A 24,161-nucleotide genomic window follows, 5' to 3' on the forward strand; every position below is an offset into this window, starting at 1 on the left:
TCACATTCAACAATTTGTTGTTTTTCCTTAACACAAAAAGTTATATTCATTTATATGCGTCACACAAATAATATTCAATCAGGTATGTATTTTATTACTAAACTAAGAATAGCATTGTATATGATTACAATCACAAACGGGAATACCTAATTCCCAACAACAATTTTCCCAAACCAACAAATTAAGCATAATGTATTATTACCATAATTCCTCTCCACTTTTTCTTTTCCCTCTTTTTTTCTAACAATGTGTCACTCGTGGCGATATGAGTTCATTGATATTGTAATTGACACAACTCATAACATTGTCGTTATGCCATTATCTTAATTCTACTGTTTATGTCGCCTATAAAAGTCTTCCTTTTCTGGTTCCACATTTCTTTCCTCATTTGTCACTTCATGCGTTATCATCGTGTTGTTGGTTACCTTATTCAAACACACCGTCACTAAGGCTTTCAAGCAAGCCACCACTAAAACAATTGTCAATATAACTACTAAACCAACAAACAAGTCTGCTACTCCTTGTATATATTCATATCTGTGACATAGTTATATGTCGATGACATTTAACATTATATACCAAACTAACAAGCTTCCTAAAAGGTAAATAAAGAAAATCCCTTAATATGTAACATAATCAGATTATTTGTCTTACCCTGATCCCCCTATCTCCCGGGGTTGAACTCAATCCCCTGATCATGAGTGTAGTTGTGATACATTTTTCACTCATGTTGTATTAATATCAGCAGGTAATTGTATGTCATGTAGGCAAATAAATGTCACTATCCCAAGTAGGAATACATGTTGAAAATGTAATGTTTATCAATGCAAGGGGTGTTAAAATGTAATTCAAATGACTGTAAATCACGACTATCATTTATCTACCACTGAATGTTCTGCTGGGCTGCTAGGTGCAGCCTCATTTTCTGTGGGATCGTCCACCTTAGCCCCATGTGCTTGCTTGCAATGAGAGGCATGAATCCAACTTTCTATTTTGGGTCCATATTTGTTTCTATTCTTATCAATCTCCTATCGATTTATCAATTCGGTCCAAGATACCGCAACCAAAGGTTTTAACCAAAGCTCTACCAAACTATTTCCAATTTGAACAAAAATGCCAGTGAAACAATGATTCGAAGGATTAACTTCAAGGGGTCAATAAATTTATTCTATAGCCAGATCTAATTTTCCCATCCAATAGTTTGCCTTGCCACATGTCATATTATAACACCTTAATAAACCTTCGAAAAAATGTTTCCCATCTCAACAAATTTCCTTTTTTACAAATAGCCATGTGTAACTTACGTATTTAACTACAATTTCCTCTCAATTTGTTTGGCCTAACTGGCCGCAAAAGTGGCTGCCAGCATGCAGTACCGTTTTTATCTACCAAGGGAGTGTTCCACACAAGACCTCTACCAAAATGTTGTTTGTAAAAAACAAATCTGGGATTTCTGATTACATGGATGCACACTCTCAGGACATTTTCAGGCTGCTGTTAACAATCCACTACGATAAATTAATTCCTTTACCCACAATCAACTAATTAGTACAAATTGAGGATATTATCCCTATCACATTCTTTTATAGATTCATTATGTTGGATCTAATTTTTTCCAATAATTTTCCACTGCTGTAAGGCGGAACAATAGCTCTCATAAGTCTTAGTAATATCGTACTTAATTTGCCCAGCAGGGAATAATTTATTTACTATCCTTTCTCATCTGTTAACCAGTGACTTTGTTTAAACTCCAGAACTGAAAACCCACAATAGTTCAAACCAGCAAAATTTTCTTTACTCTTTTCCCATATCATCTATGCCTAAAACACATCCATACATACAGCACAATTTATATGCTGATAAAATTCAAGTTTATATATATAAAATCCATGAGCAGAGTATTCTGGGAAGTCAGTGTAAGACCTCTCCCAAATTTGGATGATTTTGTACTTCCTCATTTCCTTTTATGAAGCTCATATCCATAAATAGATGTTATTCTCATATACATTCTATCAAAAATGGAATCCCAAAATTACTCACAATTTTACTATTAATTAATGGCTGCTCATAACCCAGCACATCAAATTTTTTATATTCCATTTCCCTTGACAAAAGAGATAATGTTCATAATCAAATTATATTTCTATTTTATTTTACGGATTCTCTGGATATTCAATCCCATTCACATATCCCAATCCCATCCACATATAACTATCCATTTCCAGACAGGCACACTGTCGGTGTCAACAATCTTGTAAGATTGATACACAAAAACACACACACACATGCATTATGCATATTTGTTTGCGTTGGAACCATTATTTACAGATCAGATGGGTGTCAATTTTATTTCAATTTCATAAAATTTGTCAATCAAATTCAAAATGCTTATAGACAAATAAACCAAAAGTCCATTCTTAGAAAACCCTTATGATGTCAAATTGAAATTACCCTTTCTGCCTTCACAATAATCTATCCAAATTTTGACTACACACCCATTTGCATGTCAGTCGACCATTGACCTATCAATCGTGCGGAACAATAGTCCGAAATTCCCACCTGATCATCATGTGACTCTTGTTACTTGGTTTGCCAAAAATTGCAACGCAATTGTTCCAAACTTTGTAAATTTAAAATTGCTGTGCCCAAAATAGAAGATCCAATTTTGGCATTTGATCAATTAATTATTAATTTGTTAACAAGCAAAAAGAAAAAATGAATCATTCTTGCTCTGAAAACTTTTCAGACACAAGAATCATCGACAGTTATTCATGTTTGTCCAGTAATCGAATCTGTTGAGGCCAATCATCATTTGGGATTTGCAGCAATGAAGGCCTAATCATTGTCTGAGGTATCGGTCAGCACTGGTACCCTTGATCTTGGTTTACCCTATTAACTTGTCTTCCTTTTGGTATACGGACATCCTCTTTTCCAATGTCCCATCCGTCCACATTTGAAACACCGGTTTCTGTCGTTGTCTGATCTGTGCACCTGTGCACTTGTATTGCTGGGCTGCATCTCTACATCCCTGCGTTGCCACTGCAATCTCTCGTTATCTCCTGAAACACGAAAAAATTCTCTGTACCGTCCTTTTTGGGGAGACAACTGGAAATCTGATGGGACAACTGTCACTTTCGTTCCTAATTTCGAGGGCAGTTGTGCATTTGTCTCCTCCACTGTATCCTGTATCCTTTTTATTTTAAGTTCGAGATCCGTTATCCGTTCTTGCTGTTCCCGTTGTCTGGATTCACCATCCCAAAGATGGAATGCAAGCCAGTCTACCGTTAGATTCTGTCTCTTCCTGGCTTTCAATCTTTGTTCCAATCTTTCCAATCGACTTCGCTCGAATGTACCATCTCTTGGAAACTCCTCATCATGTCCCTTTGTCCACAAATACCAATTCTCGACCTGCCTTATAGCTTCGGCACCATAACGGTCGTACATATGATGTGTACAAGTACCTTTTTGTGGAATTTCTGGTTGTCCTTGTGTATTCTTGCAGGCTCCATTTCCCATTCTGCCTTTTATCAAAGTAGCGTTGGATGTGTTGTAGCTTGTTCCAGGTTCCTCTAAAGCTTCACTCGTACCTCCAGGAAGGATCTCTCCACCTGTTCGCACGGTGATTTCCAGAGAATCTCCCTCAACTGTGGCTTTTGCACAATCCAATCTCACAGATCAGTATTTGCAGATGAGCCGGAGGGTCAGTATGAAGTGGGTGAATCCTCAGGTGTCCGCTCTGTTTGACGGGGAAATCACACAATGGTAACCGCACATACATATCTGTATATAAACTCACCACCTTGCTCAATTTTCCCAGGTTGTCTCCACATTGATAATATCTCGCAAAGATATCAAAGCTTCTTTCTTGAGACCGCATTTTCATCAATCAAACAATCAATATATTCAATTCAATTTATTCAGTTCAATTTATGCAATTAAATTCAATCAATTAGATTCAATCAATTAACAATTCAATCAATTATTCAATTTCAATTAATTCATCAATATTCATCAATAAATCAAATTAATCATTTTGAATGACTCCTTGCATAAGCCCTTTCCCCAATGATGTCAGGACAGGTCCATCCATTGACTGAGATCGACTCATCGGTCGTCACCTCTGGTTCGTACCTCATGTCAATTGATGAATCACCGTCCTGTCCTAGGGTCATATCTGACATATTTCCCCATTTTGCCTGGTCTCCACAAATTTTCTTTGCAACCACTAAAGGCAACTCATCCTTCATTCGTGAGACAGCCAAAATGGATGGCAGATATTAAAGTTCATTGGAAAAAATATCTCATCATTTTTTCCTTTAATAGTACCCAAAATCTCTTGGCAATTTAAATTTCGTAAAACTACTGAAATAAGACTGTAAAATTCCTTCAATCATGCTAAATTTTGAAGCTCCATTGCTTGTAACACCCAATTTATCCCATAGGGCTTGAAAGTTCTTTCCCAAGTTCATGCAATCATTCTGCATTTGAACCCTATGATATCATTCATAATAATCATCATGATTTTATAGTCATGGTCATATCATAATCATCTATTTAAAACGAACATTTCCTTTATCACCACAATTATGTGGTATAATCAACAATAGAATAAAACTGTACATAGCAACAGGCTACCTCATGGCCACTCAGTATACCTATTGACAATAAGTCATAACAATATCGAATAATTATCATTGAACAATTCAAAAATCGCTTCCACTGCTCCAGCCGCAGCATTCGTCATTTTGTTTGCTCATCCGCATGACCAAAACGAAATAAAAGGAGCTCAACCATTACACAGCGCTTTTAATGGCGCATGCCATAGAAACTCAACGCAATTTCGACTCGGCCAGAAAACGAGCAAATTTTGCAGGATGTTAACTGGAATTAGTCATGAAAATATATCCAAAATACACAAAAATACACACCCACAAAAATAAACAACAAACCCAAACAAACCCAAGGTCGACCCTCTTACACAGTAAATTACATCATTTCAGCATCGTATTGATTGCTGAAATATTCCAGGGTTTATACATACCTTAAAAGAGGTATGCGTGGTGTTGCCCCCTCCCACGTTTATTCCAGGGTTTATACACACCTTAAAAGAGGTATGCGTGGTGTTGCCCCCTCCCACGTTTATTCCTCATTAAATTCCTCATTAAATTCCTTATTAAATTACTTATTAAATTACTCATTAAATTACTCATTAAATTACTCATTAAATTACTCATTAAATTACTCATTAAATTACTCATTAAATTACTCATTAAATTACTCATTAAATTACTCATTAAATTACTCATTAAATTAACTTACATAGTTTCAGCATTGTATTGATTGCTGAAATATTCCAGGGTTTATACATACCTTAAAAGAGGTATGCGTGGTGTTGCCCCCTCCCACTTTTAATTACTCATTACATCGTTTCCATTAAAAAACATCGCTTCTACTGCTCCAGCCGCAGCATTTGTCACTTTGTTTGCTCATCCGCATGACCAAACCGAAATAAAAGGAGCTCAACCATTACACAGCGCTTTTAATGGCGCATGCCATAGAAACTCAACGCAATTTCGACTCGGCCAGCAAACGAGCAAATTTTGCAGGATGTTAACTGGAATTAGTCGTGAAAATATATCCAAAATACACAAGAAATACACAAAAATACACTCCCACACAAATAAACAACATTTATTCCGTTCAACAGAACAAACATTTCCTCTATCATGACACGCATGTCTTCAAAATTATATGACCAAGAGAAAAGGTAAAATTAATTAAAACTGCGGGCAGTGATGATCCGGGGACCATACCGCTCCATCCTGATTGGACGAGTGCGTGCTAGAGTCGTTAACAACGACAGTCCAGATCCGATTGTTCAAAATTTCAACTCAATCGATCGAAAAATGAACGCAGGGATGCATTTTAAAGGTGCAGTGGCACTAACTGAGTTGCCACGAATATGGCCACGAAATTGCCAATATGGCCATCACAAAATATTTTCCTTAATGAATTGGCTCATAGCATAACCAATCTGCAAGTATTTCATCCGAAGATGTATCTCTCAGGAATTTTAATTAAATAAGTCATTTATAAATCAACGAGTTAATTTATTAAATGATTAATCAATAAATCAATATTTTCCTTGACAGCCACATCACTTGGTCAGTGTCATGTCCAAATATCAGCTTCCTTACTCAAAAGGTGCCTGAGTTAATGTAATGTAATTACTGTAATAAGATTACTGCAATTACTGTAATGATTACTGTAATTACTGTAATTACCGGAACTGTAATTACTGTAATTACCTCAGGTAATTACTGTAATGTAATTACTGTAATGTAATAAGAAATGTAATTAATTAAATAAGTACGGGTTCCAACAACAAGTTCCAACAACAAGTTCCAACAGCAAGTTCCAACAACAAGTTCCAACAAGTTCCAACAGCAAGTTCCAACAGCAAGTTCCAACAACAAGTTCCAACAAGTTCCAACAGCAAGTTCCAACAGCAAGTTCCAACAACAAGTTCCAACAACAAGTTCCAACAGCAAGTTCCAACAGCAAGTTCCAACAACAAGTTCCAACAACAAGTTCCAACAAGTGCCAACAGCAAGTTCCAACAACAAGTTCCAACAACAAGTTCCAACAAGTTCCAACAGCAAGTTCCAACAACAAGTTCCAACAAGTTCCAACAGCAAGTTCCAACAGCAAGTTCCAACAACAAGTTCCAACAACAAGTTCCAACAACAAGTTCCAACAAGTGCCAACAGCAAGTTCCAACAACAAGTTCCAACAACAAGTTCCAACAGAAAGTTCCAACAGCAAGTTCCAACAACAAGTTCCAACAACAAGTTCCAACAAGTGCCAACAGCAAGTTCCAACAACAAGTTCCAACAACAAGTTCCAACAAGTTCCAATAAGTGCCAACAGCAAGTTCCAACAACAAGTTCCAACAACAAGTTCCAACAGCAAGTTCCAACAGCAAGTTCCAACAGCAAGTTCCAACAACAAGTTCCAACAACAAGTTCCAACAACAAGTTCCAACAAGTTCCAACAAGTGCCAACAGCAAGTTCCAACAACAAGTTCCAACAACAAGTTCCAACAAGTTCCAACAAGTGCCAACAGCAAGTTCCAACAACAAGTTCCAACAACAAGTTCCAACAAGTTCCAACAGCAAGTTCCAACAACAAGTTCCAACAAGTTCCAACAGCAAGTTCCAACAGCAAGTTCCAACAACAAGTTCCAACAACAAGTTCCAACAAGTTCCAACAAGTGCCAACAGCAAGTTCCAACAACAAGTTCCAACAACAAGTTCCAACAACAAGTTCCAACAAGTTCCAACAGCAAGTTCCAACAACAAGTTCCAACAAGTTCCAACAGCAAGTTCCAACAGCAAGTTCCAACAACAAGTTCCAACAACAAGTTCCAACAGCAAGTTCCAACAAGTTCCCACAACAAGTTCCAACAGCAAGTTCCAACAACAAGTTCCAACAGCAAGTTCCAACAACAAGTTCCAACAACAAGTTCCAACAACAAGTTCCAACAACAAGTTCCAACAACAAGTTCCAACAGGTTCCAACAGCAAGTTCCAACAGCAAGTTCCAACAACAAGTTCCAACAAGTTCAAACAACAAGTTCCAACAGCAAGTTCCAACAGCAAGTTCCAACAACAAGTTCCAACAACAAGTTCCAACAAGTTCCAACAAGTGCCAACAGCAAGTTCCAACAACAAGTTCCAACAACAAGTTCCAACAAGTTCCAACAGCAAGTTCCAACAACAAGTTCCAACAACAAGTTCCAACAAGTTCCAACAAGTGCCAACAGCAAGTTCCAACAACAAGTTCCAACAACAAGTTCCAACAAGTTCCAATAAGTGCCAACAGCAAGTTCCAACAACAAGTTCCAACAAGTTCCAACAACAAGTTCCAACAGCAAGTTCCAACAACAAGTTCCAACAAGTTCCAACAGCAAGTTCCAACAACAAGTTCCAACAAGTTCCAACAACAAGTTCCAACAGGTTCCAACAGCAAGTTCCAACAACAAGTTCCAACAACAAGTTCCAACAGCAAGTTCCAACAAGTTCCCACAACAAGTTCCAACAGCAAGTTCCAACAACAAGTTCCAACAACAAGTTCCAACAACAAGTTCCAACAACAAGTTCCAACAACAAGTTCCAACAGCAAGTTCCAACAGCAAGTTCCAACAACAAGTTCCAACAAGTTCCAACAACAAGTTCCAACAGCAAGTTCCAACAAGTTCCAACAGCAAGTTCCAACAACAAGTTCCAACAACAAGTTCCAACAAGTTCCAACAAGTGCCAACAGCAAGTTCCAACAACAAGTTCCAACAACAAGTTCCAACAACAAGTTCCAACAAGTGCCAACAGCAAGTTCCAACAACAAGTTCCAACAACAAGTTCCAACAAGTTCCAACAGCAAGTTCCAACAACAAGTTCCAACAAGTTCCAACAGCAAGTTCCAACAGCAAGTTCCAACAACAAGTTCCAACAACAAGTTCCAACAAGTTCCAACAAGTGCCAACAGCAAGTTCCAACAACAAGTTCCAACAACAAGTTCCAACAAGTTCCAACAGCAAGTTCCAACAACAAGTTCCAACAACAAGTTCCAACAGGTTCCAACAGCAAGTTCCAACAACAAGTTCCAACAACAAGTTCCAACAGCAAGTTCCAACAAGTTCCCACAACAAGTTCCAACAGCAAGTTCCAACAACAAGTTCCAACAACAAGTTCCAACAACAAGTTCCAACAGCAAGTTCCAACAAGTTCCAACAACAAGTTCCAACAAGTTCCAACAAGTGCCAACAGCAAGTTCCAACAACAAGTTCCAACAACAAGTTCCAACAAGTTCCAACAAGTGCCAACAGCAAGTTCCAACAACAAGTTCCAACAACAAGTTCCAACAGCAAGTTCCAACAACAAGTTCCAACAAGTTCCAACAGCAAGTTCCAACAGCAAGTTCCAACAAGTTCCAACAGCAAGTTCCAACAGCAAGTTCCAACAACAAGTTCCAACAACAAGTTCCAACAAGTTCCAACAAGTGCCAACAGCAAGTTCCAACAACAAGTTCCAACAACAAGTTCCAACAAGTTCCAACAAGTGCCAACAGCAAGTTCCAACAACAAGTTCCAACAAGTTCCAACAACAAGTTCCAACAACATTGCAATGACCTCTAAACATTCCGAAACCAATATCCCATTAGAAAATCCCATTAAAATCCCATATTTTATCACCCTTTGCATTGTTGAAAGCAATTAATTCCATAACTTAATATTACCTCAATTTATATATACTAGGGCGTGCCCGCACGTACGTGCTCGCCCGTACGTGCTTGCAAAAAACATGCGTGCAAACAACAACAACAAAACTTTGAAACCGCGTGGCAGTAACGACCACAGAACCACCCTCCTATTTGCATGGAATGGTTTGGTCCATTCGCAAAGCCAAAACGAACGACCACAGAACCACCCTCCTATTTACATGCAATGGTTCGGTCCATTCGCAAAGCCAAAACGAACGGCTTGCGAGTACGGTGACCATACCTTGGGACCCCCTTGTCCGATTAATTTCAAACCTTGACAAATTTTCCATTCCTTCCCTTCCTGATCTTTCGTGGCATCTCTGCCATTTAAAATCCCATATTTTGTGAGCGTGCCGAATCAGTAAGCATCACCCCTTCTATGAGCCTCGACCAGAGGGTGGTTGTTACTCACAAACACCATTTCCTGTAATTATCTTCTCACTAGGGCATGCCCGTACTATATATATATCTAAAATTATATCCCCCGCCGAGCAAGTCGCTGGCTCCAAGTCGAGTGCTTTGAACAAAAAAAAAGTACTCTAAACGGTGGTTTTTTATTCAACCGTGAAGCATGTCTCAAAGGCTTCTTGATGGACCTGGACAAAATTTGATGCAATTTTTTTTTTTTTTTTTCAATCGCCATCTTTCATCATAATTCTGGACCGGCATGAGGGGGGTTGTCTGTCATGAATTTATAGGCATGGCGGGAAAACTGAAAAAAATTATTTATTTAAAACGGGTGTACACGATTGTACACGTGTACGGACGGACCTTACCGAACCGGCAAACAAGTCGCTTCATGCACATCAGTGGTGCGTTTCTTCGTGGCGCGTGTCAGAAGAATTACACAGCGCAGGAAAAATACGTATTTACAGAAATCGTTAAAAAAAACTCGGATAATCGCTAAAATCGTTGTGGCCGGTGTACCATATTGGAAATATATATATATATAAATATAATTCCGTTTCCCGGTTCCCTGTCGCTCGCCAAGCGCCGATCAAGTCAAGTGCTTCGAACAAGTGCAAAAAAAAAGTAGTACTTTATCCGTGTGCTGGTGGGTAAACGAGTGTACCGGCCTTACACGTCCTGGAAGCAGATCGTCCCATGGTGCACTCATGGCACGATCTTGCTCCTAGTTCATGGTAAGGCTTCTAATAACCAGCGTCGAACTGGCGCATCTATTTACACAGCGCAAAAATACGTTACACTCCTCGGATTATCGTTACGTTACCTATATCGTGGTATCGGTGCGTAGGGAAGTCCAACACCACCTCCTCCACCATGTATGTACAAAAACTAAACACAGGTTCGTATTTCATAATGGACAATCCCCAAGAAGCCATGCTTACCTTGGCGATGTCCACTCGATCCACGTACGGTAGCCACCAAGTTGTCGTGGAAGTGTGTTTGGGACTCGAGACTCCAATGACCGGAAACAGGTTTACAAAAGATCAAGACTTTATTAACTAGACAACTCTTGTATGGTGCTGTTCTCTATTGCGTTCTCATCTTGTGTAATACTGCGCATTGTTATTTGCATATTCTGTATCTATTATCTTATTCTAATATCTACCATCGCTTTCTTTGTCTTGCAGATTGATTGTTCATCGTTGTTGCTGATAAACCTGCATTCAATTGATACATTCTTGTTTATGAACAATCAACTCATCTGAAGATGCCTGCTGCAGTCTGCCCCTTCCCGAGCTGTGTCTACGTTACTGACAGCACTGACAATGCCGTTGCTGCTATCCAGCTCTCCATCCACGCCATGACCCACACGTCCATTGCACCAGCCAAACCGGACAAAGTCAGCCGTCCTCGTATCCAAACCGGCGGTACCAGCGAAGATTGGCAATATTTCACCAGAAGATGGGATGGTTACAAGGCAGCGACCCAGATAATCAGCAATGATGTTCGCGTTCAACTCCTTGAATGTTGTGATGATAACCTACGACGTGACCTCCACCGCAGCAACCCACGCATTGAAATCAAGGACGAGGCAGCTATACTACAAGCCATTCGGTCCCTTGCTGTCCGAGAGGAGAATACCATGGTGTCCCGCGTAAACCTCCACAACATGCGACAGGACCGAGAAGAACCAATTCGTACCTACGCAGCCCGTCTGGCTGGTCAAGCTGAGATCTGCAAGTTTTCTGTTGTATGCTCATGCAATCCCCCTACTGATGTCAACTACACCAAGGACATGGTTCGCGATGTCCTATGTCGGGGACTCGCCGATCAAGATATACAACAGGACATTCTCGGCGATCAAAATCAGAACATGAGCTTGGAGGAAGTTCTCATTTTCGTCGAGGCCAAGGAAGCAGGGAAACGTTCCCAGAATGCCTTGCTCGATAGTGAAGGCGCTCATGGCGCAAGCCAATACAAAAACTGGAAGAACAAAAGAGCCCTGATCACTACCGACAAGCAGGCGGCCATTTGTAGTTATTGCGGCAAAACTGGTCATGGCAAACAGCCGAACATCGACCAAAGGCGTCAATTCTGCAATGCCTACGGGAAAACATGCAGTAAATGCGCCACTCGCGGCCATTTTGCACATGTCTGCCGGGGAGGCACGAAAAAGGCGGACAACAAACCTACGGACAAATCAATGGATGCTCATGATGTGGACGAAAGCAGCCAGGTCCACGATCTCCTCTGCTCTGTCACGGAACGAGAAACGGCCATTTGGAAGCCGCAAATTAAAAGGGCCATGGCCACCTTGTCAACTCCACTACACCTCGACCACCATATATTTGACCACCTCTCTGGCTGGACCAAGAAGAAGTCTCAACCACAGCCGTACATAAAACTCATAGCACGGATCGATAAGGAATCTTATGACCATTTCGGCCAGCCACTGTCATCCCGACCAAAATCGGCCAGGCTCCAGGCCATGGCCGACACTGGCTGTCAAAGCTGCCTCACAGGACTTAATATTTTCCACAAACTCGGGCTGCGTAATGAAGACCTGTTACCTGTCAACCTGAAGATGAATGCTGTTAACAGTGGAAGGGTCCGGATTATCGGCGCCATGCTCCTACACCTGTCTGGTCGCACAGCCAATGGCGACATTATTGAAACCCGACAAATCTGCTACATCTCACCTGACACACGGAACATGTATCTCAGTCGTGAAGCATGCGTCGATCTAGGCCTCGTGTCTAGTAGCTTCCCAACCATTGGCGAATCCAACACAGTTGGTGCTGCAGTGGCAGCAGTTATCGATGCAAATTGTAACTGCCCGGTAAGATCGCTTCCCCCTACACTGCCTACATCTATCCCATTTCCGGCCACTGACGAGAACCGAGAGAGGCTGGAGAAATGGCTACTGGAGTACTACAAAAGCAGCACATTCAATGTCTGCGAACACCAGCCACTACCCCACATGGAAGGTCCGCCGCTCACACTGATGGTTGACCCCGAGGCAACACCAAAAGCGGTGCACACCCCAGTGCCTGTCCCCTTACACTGGCAGGCAGAAGTCAAGGCTGGTATCGATCGTGACATCAGGTTAGGGGTTCTGGAACCGGTGCCAATTGGTGAACCAGTGACATGGTGCAGCAGAATGGTCGTCTGTCCAAAGAAGGATGGGACCCCACGGAGGACAGTTGATCTGCAACCACTGAATGCGCACTGCACACGTGAGACCCACCACACCCAGTCACCCTTCCATCAAGCAATGGCGGTGCCACATAACACCAAAAAGACGGTAACAGATGCCTGGAATGGCTATCACAGCGTTCCAATCAGAGAATGTGACCGCCATCTGACAACGTTCATCACACCATGGGGCCGATACCGTTACTGCACCACTCCCCAAGGTTACATCGCTTCAGGTGATGGATACTCCAGACGATTTGACGAAATCGTATCGGACTTCAAAAACAAGTCCAAATGTATTGATGATACCATCATGTGGAGCGACACATTGGAAGAGAGCTTTTTTCAGACATGCAACTGGCTCGACCTGTGCGGCCGTAATGGGATTACGCAAAATCCGACGAAATTCCATTTTGGTCAGGACACGGTCGAATTCGCTGGATTCGAGATCACCATGGACAGTGTACGACCATGCCAAAGGTATCTCCAAGCGATACAGGACTTCCCCACACCAAAAACAATTACTGACATTCGCTCCTGGTTTGGGCTAGTCAATCAGGTAACATACTGCTTCAGCATGACCGAGAGGATGCGACCTTTTCGGGACCTCCTAAAACCATGCACCCCCTTCTACTGGGATGCAACACTACAATCCCTATTCGAAGAATCAAAACGACTCATCATATCTGAAGTCGCAAATGGGGTCCGGATCTTTGACAAGGAACGGACAACATGTCTCGCAACTGACTGGTCGAAGGATGGGATTGGCTTCTGGCTCCTCCAAAAACACTGCAGATGCCCTGGTGAAACCCCACAGTGCTGCCCCGATGGCTGGAAAATCACCCTTGCTGGAGGCCGCTTCACCCATGCAGCGGAGTCGCGCTATGCTCCGATAGAGGGTGAAGCTCTAGCAGTGGCGGACAGCCTGGAAAAAGTAAAGTATTTTGTGTTGGGATGCAAGAACCTGATTATTGCCGTCGATCACAAGCCCTTAATCAAGCTTCTTGGTGACAGACGATTAGAGGACATCCATAACACGCGGCTTGCCAACTTGAAAGAAAGGACCCTAGCATATCGTTTCCGAATTATCCACATCCCGGGAAAACGACACTGCGTACCAGATGCGATTTCACGACATCCGTCGGGTGCCAGACCATCGGAACGACTGCCACTGGTGGATGACATTTCCTCCATTATGGATGTGGCCACATCGACTACACTAAGACAGCACACCTTGACTGGGCTGTGGACCACAGATGACGACTCTGGCATGGAAATGGCTATGTCTATGGCAGCCATCAAGACACTCGATTCTGTGCGGTCCGTCACTTGGGACGATGTTCGGGACGAAACAGCAAGTGACACTCAGATGCTGCAGTTACTCAATTCTATTGAGCAGGGTCTACCTGCCAGTCGGGACGATTTCCCTGTGTCCATTTTGGAATACTTTCCCTTCCGTGAACACCTCTACACTATTGATGGCATAGTGGTCTACAAGGGGAGGATTATCATCCCACCGAAGCTACGGAAGCTTGTCCTTGAGAATCTTCATGCTGCTCACCAAGGAGTCACGGCTATGACCACCCGGGCCAGCAGCTCGATCTTTTGGCCTGGAATCACTCCCCAGATTCATGAGATGCGCAATCGCTGCTCACACTGCAATCGGATGGCCCCATCGCACCCAAGTGCTCCACCTACAGCCTCAGCTGAACCTGCCTACCCTTTCCAGTACGTTTGTTCAGATTACTTTCATCACAAGGGTCGGAGTTATTTGGTCACCGTTGATCGTTACTCTAATTGGCCAATCATTCAGCTAACTACTGGCGGGGCACAAGGCCTAGTGAAATGTCTGCGGTCGAACTTCGCCACTTATGGTATCCCCGACGAATTGGCATCTGACTGTGGGCCAGAATTCACGGCACATGACACCCAAGACTTCTTGCGTCGGTGGGGCGTTAACCATCGGTTGTCATCCACTGCCTTCCCACACAGCAACTGTCGTGCCGAGATCGCAGTCAAAACATCGAAAAGAATGATCACCGATAACACTGGTTCCAATGGTGAACTAGACACTGATCGGTTCCAACGTGCAATACTCCAGTACCGGAATGCACCGGATCAGGACACTAGGTTGTCTCCAGCCATGATCATCTTCAAGAGGCCAGTCAAGGACTTCATACCCATCATCCCAGGCAGATACTTGCCATCGGACACCTGGCGGGAAACACGCAACAATCGTGAGGAAGCTTTGCGCATTCGGCATGCCAGGGAGATCGAAAGACTCTCTGAACACACGACAAAACTACCTCCACTGGCCGTCGGGGACCATGTCCGGATCCAGAACCAGACCGGCCTGGAACCACGAAAATGGGACCGGACCGGAACCGTGATTGAGGTAAAACAATTCGATCAATACGTTGTCAAGGTGGATGGCTCCGGAAGAATCACTCTCCGGAATCGTAAGTTCCTGCGACGTTTTACGCCTTTCAGCATGACAACTCCCACTACGACTGGCAAAAGTGGCATGCTGCCAACCGTTATGCCAAGTGTTATGCCAATCGTACCGAAATACTTAATGTCTGGTACCCAACCCATCGCCGCTCCAAGAGTCTGTCTCAATCCTGTTACCACTCCCCAGAAGGGTGAACCCCAACATGTCATTGCGCCGGGCTTACCATCACAGACACTCCGCTCCACCACCGCGATGACACCACCCGCGAGAGTCGCTAACCAACCACATGTGCAGACCACCGCCACACCTCCACGGTCACTGCCTATTTCTGCCCCCTTGACGGTTCGGGTGATGATGGACCAGCTGGAGGGGACTCCGGCGTCGGACAGGGCGATAGTGAACCACCCACCGGAGACTCCCACAATGGACCAGGAAATTACGAACTGCCCTCAGAGGACTCCGACGATTGATCGGGTGGTGACGGGCCGCCCGAAGCGAATTATCAAACCACCAGCCCGATTCAATTCAGTAGAATATCAATTATAAACTCATGTGATCCTTTTTCTCGGTCTCCAGTTTCGTTCTATTCTGTGTCACAATTGAACGTTTTTGGGAAAGGGAGATAGACAACTCTTGTATGGTGCTGTTCTCTATTGCGTTCTCATCTTGTGTAATACTGCGCATTGTTATTTGCATATTCTGTATCTATTATCTTATTCTAATATCTACCATCGCTTTCTTTGTCTTGCAGATTGATTGTTCATCGTTGTTGCTAATAAACCTGCATTCAATTGATACATTCTTGTTTATTAACTACTAGTTCACTTGTTTCAATATAATAAGGAACTACAATACCATAACGAATTTAGTAATTCAAGTCGTTGGTTCTTCCTCGTTGGCCGGTGCTCTCCTGGCGCTGCTTTCCCATTGCATACTCGTTCGTCCGTCGGGCAGATGTTCTCGTGGCAAGTCCTCCTGACTCAAAGTTTGCTCTTGGTTATATGGGCAAATTGGAGTTAATCCTCCGTGCGCTGAATGTTAATCCTCCGTGCGCTGAAGCTCCTTGGTCATCCACAACCGCCTCCCTGCTGGGGAGGTTCTTCACCCTCTTTGCATCCCGATGTCCAAAAACAAATAGTGCGGGCTTGGGAATGTGTGTTAGCCCGGGGTCGTAATAAAGGTGGACAAAAGGACTCCCAGCTTCGACAGAGCGAGATACATTCCTGACATTCTTACAACCACCTGCTAGTACCTGCTTCCAACCAATGAGTTATACTGAGTTACAATCAATGAGTTACATTTCCACAGCTTCAACAGACTGAGTATCCACAACTGTTCCAATCTTGGACTACCCTCTGACTGAAGAAACTTTTCCTCACGTCTAACTTACACCTCGGCGCAGAGTTTAAGGGAGTGGCCCCGCGTTGAAGGGTAATGAGCCGGAATGAAGAAATGTGCTCTACTCCGGTCGATTCCGTGTCGCACCTTAAATGTTTGGATCATATCCCATGGCGGTGGCGGTAGAAAAGCGAAATCGTATTCAAATGTCGGAGATAGGAAAGTTCACGGAGAGTGGGCATAGCTCCTCCATGGTCCTTCTCAACTTCATCAATGTCTATCAGGAATCTTGGGTGCCAGAAAATGTTGCCATACTCCAACAGTGGGCATGCCAGTGTCTTGAACATCACAGAGAGGGTTTCTTCATCCAGAATCACAAAGGATCGTTTGATTAGCGCAGGTGTTTGGTTGACCTTGTTAACCTGAACTGCCACATGCTTATGGAAGGTCAATTCCCGATTCATGATGCCAACAATTGGGGTGACTTCTCCATTGATCTTTGACATACAGAATAACACATTTTTCTGCCGTGATTCCTCTCGGGGCTCGGAGGTACATCGTGACCAGGGGGTCGGGGAGGAGCACGTAACAATAGTTCCAATGTCGATATTCTCAATCTAATCACTTCCTGCAACTCTGCATTCTCCATATGGTACGACTTCCTGATGTTACTCTGCGCAGGTGCCGAGTCTTGCTTTTGTTCGGATTGAAAGGAAGTAACCATAGCTGTGACCATTCCATGGCATTATCTAGGTTCTTCTGGACGACTAACCCAGATGGGACCCACCACGAGATCTTCATGGATAGTCGGGGAAAAACAGGTAAGGGTAAAAAGGGTACAGGGGAAGAAAAGAAATAAAGGTTGGAAAGATCATGGCTGTTCACTAGTTCGATGCGAAGACCAACATCAAAAAGCTTTAATACCTCAAAGTGGACGTCCAGGGAGACAATCCAGATTTCCCACCCGCTATTTTCTCTTGAACTTTACACTCTGCTGGCCGAGCCATTTGACCACTCAGGATTGAAATTGATTTAAGTGATTTTCCACTCACAGGGCACTTAGGGCACTCACAAGCACTGTCTACGGACAATACAAAGAAACATCACTAATGTGGCGGTTACCTTATGTGATTACCTTATTTGGGCATAATACACGTGCACGGGCCTGTTGGACTTGTGGTTGTGCGGACGTGACGCACGCGCGGTTGCCGGAGCCACGCCCTCCGAAGAGGGCTTTCGGCTTTATATAAGCGTGCTGACTTCCGTTCGAGTTTAGTGTGCTGGATCTTGCTGTTACAATAAACCATCTTCGAGCCCTACGAATGGCCTCGTTCTCTCGCCTTCCGCGACTCCTAAACTAACATACAAACTGTAAATTAAATTAGAATTAGACACATCTACACCCACATCACCATAATTAACACAATAAACAACCTGGGCCAAAACAGTATCTTGGGCACAAACCCCCACCCATCTGATGACACAGAGAAACTACTCCCCAGGTCTGATCATGTTCACCTTTCACGCCTTCGCTGTGGACACCACCCACAACTTTTACACTACAAACATAGACTCGATGACACCACTGACAACACCTGCAACCACTGTCAGGCCACTCCACACACAATGAAACATATCATGGAAAACCATATCCTGGCTCCATGGACGGAAGAGCACAACATGTTGGATGTGAGGGATCTCTGGGTCAGTCCTGTGAGATTGATCAGCTATCTCCGTGCTGCTGGGCTGTTCAACCACAACTGACTGACTCTGAGGCAAAACAACAAAAAGCAAAAACCACAACCACAACCACAACACCAACACCAACAACAACCGGCTGATCCGAAGTTTATAGCTGATCCGAACCCAGACTGAACAGCTAAGAGGTAAGTGCACCTCCAATGCACCAACCTATGGAACATGCTGATCTGCTGTTTAAATTTTCATTGATGGCACAAAGCCCTGGATCTCTCCGATGGAGATCTCTCGGTGAGGAATTTCAACCTTGTAAAGTTCCTTACATCATCTCAATTCGGCCCCAAAAGATGTCATTATATTCAACAAACCTCGAAATAGCCCGCCCGACAAGATAAAAGCTCTCCCCACGTCTCCAAGTTGGATCACTAATGGCCATATGAAGCACGTGACACTGTTTGACCAATCGCTAATATGCCGGAAATGTTCAAAAACCAGGTCAGGAATAGAAAATCCAACTCTACCAAAGTCGCCCTAACTAATTAGGGAGATTTCCGACGGATCACATGACGCCCCACTATTGAGTTGTAGCTTAAACTATTTATTTTTGTTAGTCAGGTAGTTTTTTAAAATTGCTACTTGGCAACGAGCTGTTTATCTGAGGTTGTAGTTGTTGGTTTACGTGCAGGATACCAGGTTGTAAAACTTTTATTTCCTTTCTTCCAGCACAAATATTGATATCCCCCCTGACTGAAAATAAGGCTGAAATTGAATAATAGTTTGGCATCTTTATAGGTTGTACGTATTTAAAGGCCGGTTTCCAATCCCGAACCAAAACAGTCAGGCAATGCGAAAGTTTGTGTGGAAGAGGAGGATTAACTTTGGGCTAAACCATTCTGCATAAGAAGTGGGGGGGATCTGGAAAATTGTCAGAAAGTTTCGCTCTGTGGTTGAATGAATGTAAATCCAAAGCAAAGATCATAGTTAAATTTTTTCAAGTATATAGTTATTGAAAGTGCTGAAAACGTTTGATAGTGTACTATTTGAACATCAATCCCAATGTAATTGTAAGCTTCCTGTCCTCGTCGTTACTCACATTGGCGCGCCCAACCATGGCCGACTAGTGTATGGCTTTGGGAAAGGAAGCGGATCCAGAGCTGTTAACCCCTGTGCAAGTGTTACTTGCCCATCTAGCAGTCTCTCCTCTTGAAGGCAAAGGTAAATCGGATGTTCATGTAATGCCGATTCGACGCTGGAGCAATGACTGCTGTATTATGGGCTGTTCAACAAGCAAGGCCTGACTAGTCCAGGCGGTTGAGCAGCACCTCAGCTGTAGAGATGTCCACCTGTTATGTCAACCCTCAACACCGAAGTAATTTTAATTTGTTGGATTAATCTGTATAAAGTTGGTTTTTATGGTGTCACTTTTAGGCCGAAATGTGGGTAAAATTAGGCCTAATTTAATTAGCTGTTTATCGGGAACTTTTACAACAACGATGGAATAAAAGTGACATTGGGACGGGCTTGTACCTGTCGTGGTACCTGCCTGAATGTCCCGGTTCTACCTGTACAGTAAAAGTGATAAATATGGCGAGATGTTTTTTTGCCTGATTTTTCATGATAATGAAAATTATCAATTTGTGTGGCATGAATTTGAATCAGTGTGGCATGACGACGTCGTAACGGCGTAAGATTGTTTCTGTGACGACCGAGGGGTGTTGGCATGCATGTTCTGTGACGATATGCATGTGGGTGCTTCATGCATATGGGTGCTTCATGCATGTGGGTGCTTCATGCATGTGGGTGCTTCATGCATGTTCTGTGACGATATGCATGTGGGTGCTTCATGCATGTGGGTGCTTCTTGCATGTGGGTGCTTCATGCAGGTGGGTGCTTCATGCATGTGGGTGCTTCATGCATGTGGGTGCTTCATGCATGTGGGTGCTTCATGCATATGGGTGCTTCATGCATGTGGGTGCTTCATGCATGTGGGTGCTTCATGCATGTGGGTGCTTCATGCATGTGGGTGCTTCATGCATGTTCTGTGACGATAGGCATGTGGGTGCTTCATGCATGTGGGTGCTTCATGCATGTGGGTGCTTCATGCATGTGGGTGCTTCATCCCATTTCCCCACGAAAACAGGTCTGATTGGGTTCGGGTTTCCCGATTGACCCGAATAAATAATGCCAAACCCTCTTCGTTTTTGAGTACCTGTACCTCATGTCCTCGAGTGTAGGTGCAGAATGAGACTGTGAGATTTCTGCCCTGTTATTGCGACTTGCAGCAGCCGAAGCTCTCAACCCGGGAATGGCAGTTTATACCTCATTCTACACCCATGCGTAGTCGGGTCCGACGAATTACCCAAATGTAAGTGAATTTACCCAAATGAAAGCACAATGTACCCAAATGTAACTCGCACTACGTAAAGGAAGATTATTTTATGAAGTAAAACGTTACGGTGTGCTTCTTGATGTCCAGGAAAACGAATGCGAACAAAATTTTACAAATTTTACCGGCCCGATCGGTGGCAGCCATTTTCGGCCAGGTGGACATAACTCGGTATACATCTGCAGGATTAATGAATCCGTGCTGAAGCGACCAAGGTGGCGGTAACTCTACCCACATATGTTGATCCTAGATATTAATGAAGTATAAATATTTGATCAAAGTTACACCCTACTTTCTTATTTTTTGTATCAGAATTGATACAAACCCTAACCCTGACCCTAACAACAACTAACCCTAACCCTGACCCTAACAACAACTAACCCTAACCCTAACAACAACTATAATCTGGTGCAGAAAAAAATGCACAATGCACAATGCACAATGCCCTATGGGCCATACACATGGCCCTATGCACCTGGCTGTGCACACCGTAACGTTTTACTGCATAAAATAACCTTCCTTTACGTAGTACGACTTACATTTGGGTACATTGTGCTTTCATTTGGGTAAATTCACTTACATTTGGGTACATTTGGGTAATTCGTCGGACCGTGCGTAGTCTGCTCAACAAGGGCTGCATGTCACACCTGAGTAATCGACAATGTTTGTGTGATAGCCACGTACCTCTAATATCAGCATCCTCACCACATTTGCCTACGCCGTGCACTGGCAATGCGATAGGAGTCACAATATGACCATTGTATTGACCAATATTGTGACATTTGATTTTGTGAAGCTTCAGCTACATGAAACGCGTGTGTTTATGAAAGCGTATGATTGGCGCTCTCAAGCGATTTTTGGAGTTTATGCCTTCTCTGCGTGAAAGTTGTAAGATGTGATTGTAATGAGCACATGAGTTGCTGCGTCAGCATGGGTGATGAAGTGAATCTTTGTCAACATGATGTCAAAATACCTTTGCTTACCGAGCTAGCTGATAAATTTTGTCTTGAGCCGATGCTGCTTCTGCTTTCTGAAGCTTTCTGAAGTGCTTTCATCCCAAATGCTTTAATTGGTGACATTATCTCCAATTGTTTTACAACACAAAACCCAAAAACCCAAAAACATTTCCTTCCGTTTTTATTCGTTTATTCGTTCTTAGTTATTCATTCGTTCATTCTTCGACCACGCTGTTTGTGATCACGTTGTTAAAAAATGTCTCATCTGAACCCTGAAGACCTGTATTCTGTCATATTCTATAACACCTTTTTCTTCTTCTTCTATAAAAGGATGCTTTCGACTTGCTCACCAAATCCATTCATTCCAAAAAAAAATTCCATCTCTTATAGTGCATCTTTCATTCATTCCCTAAACTCTCCAGCACTCCATCCTCCCTCCAGCGTCCTCAAACGTATTTTTGACTCGAATGTCTCAAGAAACTCATTTTGCAATAAATGTTCGTTTCCCATTAATCGTACATTTTTCAAAATCCCATCACCCCAAAATCCCATTTCCCATCACCCCTCCCCTCTAAATCTACCCCCTTGCCCATCCCCTCCAAATCATCCCCATCACCCATCTCTTTCAAATCTTCCCCCTTGCCCCTCCCCTCCAAATCTTCCCAATCACCCATTCCTTTCAAATCTCCCCCCACACCCCTCCCCTCCGAGACTCTCCCTCGCTCCCCCCCTCCTAGACTCCCCTCTCACCCCTCCCCCTCAAAGCGTCCTCCCCGCTTCTTCCCCCTTCCAACTTTCACCTTCATCTCCCTCAACCTTCTGCCTCGCTCTTCCCCCTCGTCAAATAACACCTCACTGCGCCTCTCCCAATCACCATCAAACCTTTTGTCTGCCCCATCCTTCCCTTTCTCCGAGCTATTCTGTAATCTCTGACACACCTTCAACAGCTCTCCCTACCTCTTCCTCCTCTTCCACATCCTACCCTACCGCTCCCCCCCCCCCCCCCTGTTCTGTATCCGATGCTCCCCCTTCCTCTTCCTTAACAGTATGGACCTCAAACATCCAGGGCCTTCGCTCAAACATGTCTGATCTCTCCATACAGGTTGCTTCTGACAAACCAGACGTGATCTGCTTAACAGAAACTTTCCTCCTTCATGATGTCTCTGATTCCTTGGTATCTCTCCCAGGTTACTCCCTACTCCGGTATGATAGACCTGAGCCTCGTCCTGGAGGTGGGGTTGCTATCTTTATAAAAAACTCTCTTCCTCACTCGCCCTGCACTGCCCTCTCTCCACCTCACCCCCAGGAATACCTTTGGCTATGGCTTCCCCTTCGCTCCCACCTTTTGTTCATATGTGTGTTGTACCGTCCACCAAACAGTGATGACTCCATCTACATCTCGCTGTCTGAGAATATGGACCAACTTCTATCTACCCATCCCAACTCTCTCTTCCTCATATGTGGTGATTTCAACTGTCACCATGCCAGTTGGCTGGGTGTGGGTACCTCTCTCACCAGCCATGGCTCTTCAGCAAAGGACTTCTGTGACTCACTGGGACTGACACAATCTGTCAATTTCCCGACCCGGATTTCAGTCAACGGAGCATCTTCTCTTCTGGACTTGGTTATGACTAACTTCCCTGAAAATGTCTGCTGCTCTTCTTCTGCTCCAATCGGCTCTTCTGATCATGTGCTTGTTAAAGTGGACATCTCTCTGACCATTCTCGGAGAGCCTCCTCAGCGTCGACGAGTCTGGCATTTCACTCAGGCCAACTGGCACGGTCTTCAAGCAGCCATCAATCATCTGGACTGGTCTCCCATCTCTACTGCCTCTGACATAAATTCTTCCTGGGAATTCTTCCAAAGCAAACTGCTCTCTCTCATGCACAGATTTATCCCATCTCGTCTTCTGTTGTCATACCCTTCCTCCCGTCCATGGTAGATGGAATCTTGTGGTGAGGCTATTGCCCAGAAACAACTTGCTTTCGTCTCCTGGAAAGCAAATCCAACGGAAGGAAATCTCATTTCCTTTCACAAAGCCCGAAACAAGTGTGTGTCCACCCGCAGGAGAGCCAGGAAACAATATCTCTCCATTCTCAGGACCGAACTCTCTTATCTGTCTCCCTCTTCCAAATCCTGGTGGCGTCTGGTCAAATCTGTTTCTGGTGTTTGTTCCCCCTCCATCCCCTCCCTCACCTCAAATGGCCACACGGCTGACTCCGCACGTGAAAAAGCTGAATGCCTCAACTCTGTGTTTGCCTCTAAATCTTGTGTCCCAAACCCATCCCTCTCTGTACCCACCGTACCCAGTCGTACCCAGCTGCTCCTGGACTCTGTGTCCTTTCCTCCTGACAAGGTGGAAAAGTTTCTGTCAACCCTCGACTCAGATTCTGCAACTGGACCTGACAGC

The 24,161-nt window shown here is 43.8% G+C and overlaps 1 protein-coding gene across 6 annotated transcripts in view; it reads left to right on the plus strand.

Annotated features, from left to right (window-relative positions):
- The first annotated feature begins 19,252 nt into the window (after positions 1-19,252).
- CUL2 (cullin 2) overlaps positions 19,253-24,161 on the plus strand; it is a 70,590-nt gene continuing 65,681 nt past the window's right edge. For 2 of the 6 annotated variants that reach the window (XM_068122710.2, XM_078781994.1), the window contains exon 1: positions 19,497-19,624. The gene's annotated coding sequence lies outside the window, so the exon portion shown is untranslated. Of the gene's footprint in view, positions 19,625-24,161 lie in introns of all 6 variants that reach the window. The other 4 variants (XM_078781997.1, XM_078781998.1, XM_078781993.1 and 1 more) reach the window with 3 other exon arrangements.

Source organism: Myxine glutinosa, chromosome 7 (genome assembly GCF_964187855.1).
Source record: "Myxine glutinosa chromosome 7, kmMyxGlut1.1, whole genome shotgun sequence".
In the NCBI taxonomy this organism is placed as follows: Eukaryota; Metazoa; Chordata; class Myxini; order Myxiniformes; family Myxinidae; genus Myxine; species Myxine glutinosa.